General features: G+C 49.6%; 1 non-coding gene across 1 annotated transcript; it reads left to right on the forward strand.

Moving 5' to 3' along the window:
• Window positions 1–6,863: 6,863 nt before the first annotated feature.
• Window positions 6,864–7,054, forward strand: LOC130878908 (U2 spliceosomal RNA). The gene has a single exon (XR_009057521.1). It is a non-coding gene; the product is annotated as a U2 spliceosomal RNA (small nuclear RNA).

Below are 7,054 nucleotides of genomic sequence, written 5' to 3' on the forward strand. Positions count from 1 at the left end.
TCACAGAGACCCGCCTGCCTCTGCCTCCCAAGTGCTGGGATTAAAGGCGTGCGCCACCACCGCCCGGCACACGGAGGCTTTGATGCTGGAGGAAGAACAACCTTTATTTTGTCCCGAACTAGAGCCTTTAGGCAGCTGGCCTGAGACCTGCTGAGCAGTCAGAGATCAAGACAGGGCACCGTGTACTGGGAACGTTAGCTGTCAGTCAGGGGGAGTGAGCAGCCAGAAATTGCAAAGTTTGATCATAGCAGAAAGAACTAACATGACTCGGGACAGGGAATCCACTGTAGTGTTTTCTTGTGTCTGGGGTCCTGGCAATTTGGGATGTCCTCTAATATGACTAACATATATGGATTTTTCGCGTTGCCACAATAAATGTTGTAAACATAACAAAAGATGTTGCACAGTAGACATGGGAGCTTCATAAGGGGAAGCTTTAAAATTTGTGAAGCATACACACTATCAGTATAAATGTTAAGTGGCTCATCTTTACTGGCTGCCTCTCCTTAACTTCCTGGGAGATGACCACAGCACAGCCGCCAGCAGAGGCATCAGTAAACACTGTTCGACCTCCTGGAATAGGCTGATCCCTAACAATCTTGGGAAAAACTAATGGGTGGCAGCAGAAGGAGCCGACTGTTTGAATAATGATTGTCTAATTGACTGGAGGAGGTGGCCAAGACCAGGGTCCACATATCGTGATGATTCTGTAAATAACTGATCCTTATCATAAGGAACAACAATCATATCAGGCTCCCGGCCAAATGTTTGAATACTGAGTCTCTGGGCCTTCCACAGGAGCTGCAGTATTAACTCATAATATGGTGTCACTGTGCGACTGGGGGAGGCCGAGCCATGGACCCAAAATAAGGGACCATCTTGCCAAAAAACTCCAGTGGGAGAAAATTGAGAGGAAAAGACTTGGAAGGGCAAAGGTTGATCATAAATTTACCTCTTGTACAGCCTGCAACACCAATTTTAAAGCATCTTTGGCTGCGGGGGTAAGTTCCCTAGGGGACAAAGGATCCGGGTCCCCTTGTAAGATATCAAAGGGGTTTGATAGTCATCAGGGTGTAAAGGAATGGTGAAAAAACAGTCTTTAAGTCTATGATTAATAGTTCCCAATTCCGGGGATGGCCACTGGATTAGGCAATCCAGGCTGCAAAACCCCCATAGGCTGCATAGTGGCATTAACAGCCCAAAGGTCCTGCAGCAATCGCCACTTCCCAGATTTCTTCTTAATTACAAATATAGGGGTATTCCAGGGCGAGGTGGATGGCACTATTAACCCGGCAGCAAGTTGTTCCTGTACAAGAAGGTGAGCGGCCTGCAACTTTACTGAAAAGTAAGGGGCCATTGTTCCACCCATATGGTCTTATTGGAATACCAAGTGATGGGAAAGGGTTGTAGCCGTTCAACAGTGTCCCTAACTAAAAATGTCCAATACCTCGCCGGTAGCCCAGCATACAAATTACTTAGTCTGTAACCTGGAGTGCTCGAGGATGGTGATGGCCTAATCTCTGGCCAGGGATCCATCCCATTGATGCCACTAACTCAGAAGCAACTTCTCTGCCCCCTATATTGTTACCCTCGCTCCTTGGCTGAGTGGTTAACACAGCCCCCATTTCCTGTAACACATCCCTCCCCACAGATTAGTGGGGAGCTGCTGTAAAACAAGAGGCTGAAAGAAACCTTCATGCTGCCCCTCGTTATCCTGCCAGGTCTTAATGCTTGGGCCAGTGTTCATAGTAGGACAGGACCAAGACATCCGCGCCTGTATCTAGGATGCCTCAAAAGGTTTTCCCCTCAATGTTAAGTTTTAACTGGGGCCTGTCTTGTAGGATGGCTACCTGAAAGGCACAGGTTCCTGTTGAGCCAAAGCCTTGATTTCCCCTATGCCCTTTAAGAAAGGGATCATTTGCCGGGCGATGGTGGCGCACGCCTTTAATCCCAGCACTCGGGAGGCAGAGGCAGGCGGATCTCTGTGAGTTCGAGACCAGCCTGGTCTACAGAGCTAGTTCCAGGACAGGCTCCAAAGCCACAGAGAAACCCTGTCTCGAAAAACAAACAAACAAAAAAAAAAAAAAAGAAAGAAAGGGATCATTTGTCGAAACCTGGGGTAATAAGACAAGCTGAGCAATCCTGTCCCCTTGTGGAATCACTAGCACTCCCCGCTCCACCGTGGTGAGAATTTTTTTTTTAATATAGTCTGTATTTATTACCCCTGGAAGAATGTGAATCCCTCTAAGAAGTGCACTACTACGGCCTAAAACGAGTCCTATGGTTCCCTCAGGTAACTGCCCATAGACTCTTGTAGGCAAGCCATGCACCCCGTTTGTGGTGTTAAGACGGCTCGGGTGGAGGCACAGAGGTCCAATCCTGCACTCCCTGGTGTTCCTCGAGCGAGGTCTGCAACAGAAAGGGATTGCTTTGGGGGACAAATTGAATCCAGCTGTTGCCTGCCGTAGGCTTCGTGGCTCTGCACACCTGGGGTTTGGGGCCCCCGGAGCCCGCTTCCAGTTTCCCTGCAGCAAAGGTCTCCCCTCCATGTCTGTCTTGGATCTGCAATCACATCCCCAATGGCAACCATTTTTGCATCTTGGACATAGCCCTGGACTGGTGGCCCCTCTTTGATTGTTACGGGGACAAACCTTGCGGAAGTGTCCAGGGGCTGACCACACCCAAAGCAGTTCCTGTTTCCCCTTCCATCTGTTTGGCCCTGGCCCTTCCCGAGAGCAGCCATCATAACCTGTCAGTGTCTCTGCAAATGTGAATATAGTCATTTAGGCTTTTATTCTTGTGGGGCCGTATGGCCTCCTTGTTTGCGTTTTAAAATGCTAATTGTCTTATGCATGATCAGCATCTCCAAAGAGTTTACCAGCTACTTGTTATAGCCGGGAAGGAAAGTCCTGGAAGGGCTCAGAGGGTCCCTGCAGTACCTGATCTCCTGCTGCCGTATTAGATAGTACCTTCCAGGCCTGGACAGCAGCAGCTGCAATCTGGGCATAAACCCCAGGATCAAACCCGATTTGTGCCCCAAGGCGGGCAAAAGCTCCAGCCCCAGTCAGCATGTCCAGATTTCTTTGAGGAAAACCAACCTGAGATTTCTTTGAGGAAAACCAATCTGGGCGTTAGGGCGGGCAGTCTGTATGCATTCCTCTTGATAACCCTTCCCTCCACAGCAAATAATCTCCACAGCACAACAGAGCTGTTCCTAGTCACTAGGTGTTAAATGGAGGGGCCCATAGGATTCAAACATGGGGACAGTGAAAGGGGCTAATGGTCCACAAGAGCTAAGAGCCTCCTTCAGCTGCTTTAGCTCCTTAAAAGTCAGGGGTACAGGGCTGGAGAGATGGCTCAGAGGTTAAGAGCTATTGCCTGCTCTTCCAAAGGTCCTCAATTCCCCGCAACCACATAGTGGCTCACAATCATCTGTAATGGGGTCTTGTGCCTTCTTCTGGCCTGCAAGCATACACACAGACAGAGTATTGTATACATAATAAATAAATAAATAAATAAATAAATAAATATTTTTTTTAAAAAAAGTCAGGGGTACAGTCAGACGACCTGCTGCCGGACGACCTGCCCTGGGTTATTGGGATCAGATGTCTCAATGACAGGGTAAGCTTGAACCCCAGTCAGCCCACATGGCCACCGAGACTCCTTTAGACTCCTTTAGACTGATGTGTGTCTTCCTCATAACATTTCTCATACCCTTCCTCATAGGTGGGAGGTGCAGAGGGCCATGCTCGCTCTCGGACTAGCTCCGGCTCTCTAGCTGATTCTTGGGTAGGTTTTTGGTGGACTTGGCAGCGACGCAATTTGTGCCGCAGTGCCTTGATCTCTAATTGCTCCTCCTCAGATTTTTCTCCCCCTGAGCTCTTGCTTTCTGAACTCTCTTCACTAGGAATCTGGCTAACCGTAACCTCTTTTATGTTCTTTTCTCTTAGGCTCTGAGTGTCTAGTTTCTTCTTCTTGCATCTCAGTAAAAGCCTTGCTAACCTCCTTCAGCTGACTTTGTACTTTCACTTTCTCTGTTAGCAGTATGTCCTTCATCAGTCTCCAGAAGGAGAAAGTCGCCTTAGGCAAGTGCTCTGTCCCTGTTTCTGTAACCCTCTTTGTAAGTCTAACTTAACGTGTTCCTAGTCGGGCACATTTAACCCTCCCCCTGCAAGGAACCAGGGGCTTGCATCTGCTATGGTAGGAACAAAATCGGAGGTCTTCCTCTTAACTTCCGTGCCCTGCTGTTTTTTTTTTTATTTATTTATTTATTTATTTATTTATTTTTGGTTTTTCGAGACAGGGTTTCTCTGTGGTTTTGGAGCCTGTCCTGGAACTAGCTCTTGTAGACCAGGCTGGTCTCGAACTCACAGAGATCCGCCTGCCTCTGCCTCCCGAGTGCTGGGATTAAAGGCGTGCGCCACCACCGCCCGGCTGAGCCCTGCTGTTTTAAAGAGTTTCAGTTACCAGGGCTGGAGCGATGGCTCAGAGGTTAAGAGCGCTGGCAGCTCTTTCAGAGGCCTCGGGTTCAATTCCCAGCACCCACATGGCATCTCACAACTGTCTGTATGTCCAGGTCTAGGCGATCTGACACTCTCATACAGACATACATGCAGGCAAAGCATCAATGCACATAAAATAAACAAATAATTTTTTTAAAGTTTCAATTACCTTTTGAGGCCCTCAATTCATCCTCCCGCCTTCTCTTTATACTGGCCAGTCTTCTGGAGGATGACCCCCAGGGCATCTCTGGGGATGGAAAAAAACCCCATGAAAGTGTTTATTACCTTCCCCAATATATGCCTCCATTTAGCCAGCAGATGGAGCTGTTTACGAATCCCCACTTACCAGATCTCCGTGGGACGTCTACTTGCCAGGCCAGCGCTGGTTGGATCCCGAAACTGGCGGATGTGTGTGTGTGCCAGGATTCAGACAATGAGGCTTCAATGCAGGAGGAAGAACAGCTTTTATTTGCCCCAAGTTTAAGCCTTTTATATCTTTAGGCAGCTGGACCTAGTCACACTGAGCAGCCAGAACCTAAGGTCAAGGTCAGGGCATCGCGTATGGAGGAACACTTCTGCAAAGCACCACACACCAGAAAGAACACAAACATCCTTGTCAAATACAGGGTACAAGAAAGTTCAGCTATCCATGGGGGAGTGAGGGCGGCCAAGCTATCTGGGTGCAGCCAGATCACATTTCCTGATAGCATAGCACTTCACTGCACACACAGGCCTGACCCACCAGCCTGTCTGTTGATTGCTCGCGATTAACAGGTGTGTGCGCGTGCGCCACCATGCCATAAGTGAGGTTTTCCTGTTTTTCTTTTTTGAGAGCCTCACTGTGGAGCCCTTGGCTGACCTGGAACTCACTCACATCAACTAGTCTGGCTTCGAACTCCATAAGAGCTCTCTCCTGCCTCTGCCTTCCGAATGATGGCATTACAGGCATGAACCTCTATCCTCGGCCCAGAAGTGATGTTTATTCTGCTTTTTTTTTTTTTTTGGTTTTTCGAGACAGGGTTTCTCTGTGGCTTTGGAGCCTGTCCTGGAACTAGCTCTGTAGACCAGGCTGGTCTCGAACTCACAGAGATCCGCCTGCCTCTGCCTCCCGAGTGCTGGGATTAAAGGCGTGCGCCACCACGCCCGGCTGTGATGTTTATTCTATTTTGCAGCTTTTTGTTGTTACTTTTTATTTTTTGGTTGTTTGGATGGTTGGTTTTTGTTTTTCGAAATAAAGTTTCTGTGTTAGCCCTTTACTGTCCTGGAATGTGCTTTGTAGCCCAGGTTGACCTGGAACTAAGAGATCCACCTGCCTTTGCCTCCCCAGTGCGGGATTAAAGGTGTGCGAAACTGCCACCCAATTTACTCTGTATTAGAAAGGAACACGACCAGGTTGAGGCAGGAGAATCGCCGAATACTTCAGGTCTTGGCTTCCAAGAAAACAGGTCTGGGTTTCCATGTAAAAACAAGACAAACAGCCGGGCAGTGGTGGCGCGTGCCTTTAATCCCAGCACTCAGGAGGCAGCTGCAGGCGGGATCTCTGAGTTACAGGCCAGCCTAGTCTACAAGAGCTAGTTTGAGGACAGGCCCCAAAGCTACAGAGAAATCCTGTCTCGAAAAGACAAGCCGGGCGGTGGTGGCGCACGCCTTTAATCCCAGCATCTGTGAGTTCGAGACCAGCCTGGTCTACAAGAGCTAGTTCAGGACAGGCTCCAAAATCACAGAGAAACCCTGTCTCGAAAAACCAAAAAAAAAAAAGAAAAAAGAAAAGACAAAGGACAAACAAGAAAAGGAAGGAACGAAGAGCGGCGGCAGTGTGTGTGTGTGTGTGTGTGTAATCCCAGAGAGCCACGTTTACAGCAAAAAGAGCTGAAATTCCAAGGGCCCACGTCCAAGGCTACGCCCACCCCTTGAGCGGATCAGCACGCGCCTTCCCCCGGGAGGTCCCCTCCTCTCAGCCGCGGATCTCATCTCGGGGCCAAACGAGATGCCCAATGGACTAGATATGGGGCGGGCAGGGACCCCCTTGTGGGTACCGTCAACTCTGAAATATTAAGAATCGGGCAGAAGGGCTGGCGTTCGGGCAACGCTGTGCCGCGCAGCAGAGATGGCATGCGCGCTGGGCGGGGCATGCAAATGAGGCCGTGTCCGCGGCTCCCAGGAAGTCTGGGAGCGAAAAGGACAACGAAAACTCCTCGGCCCACGCTGATCCCACAGGGTTTCCCCGGAGACGAGGCGGTGGTGAGGATAGAGCAGGAGAGTCGATGTCGGGCGCGTGTCCGCGGGCGCGTGAGCGTGGGCGACCGCGATGTGAATGTGTGCGCGCAGGTGAGTGTAGCGGGCGCGTGTGTCGGTAGAGTTATCGCTTCTCGGCCTTTTGGCTAAGATCAAGTGTAGTATCTGTTCTTATCAGTTTAATATCTGATACGTCCTCTATCCGAGGACAATATATTAAATGGATTTTTGGAACTAGGAGTTGGAATAGGAGCTTGCTCCGTCCACTCCACGCATCGACCTGGTATTGCAGTACCTCCAGGAACGGTGCACCCCCT

Source organism: Chionomys nivalis, chromosome 7 (assembly GCF_950005125.1).
Source record: "Chionomys nivalis chromosome 7, mChiNiv1.1, whole genome shotgun sequence".
Classification (NCBI taxonomy): domain Eukaryota; kingdom Metazoa; phylum Chordata; class Mammalia; order Rodentia; family Cricetidae; genus Chionomys; species Chionomys nivalis.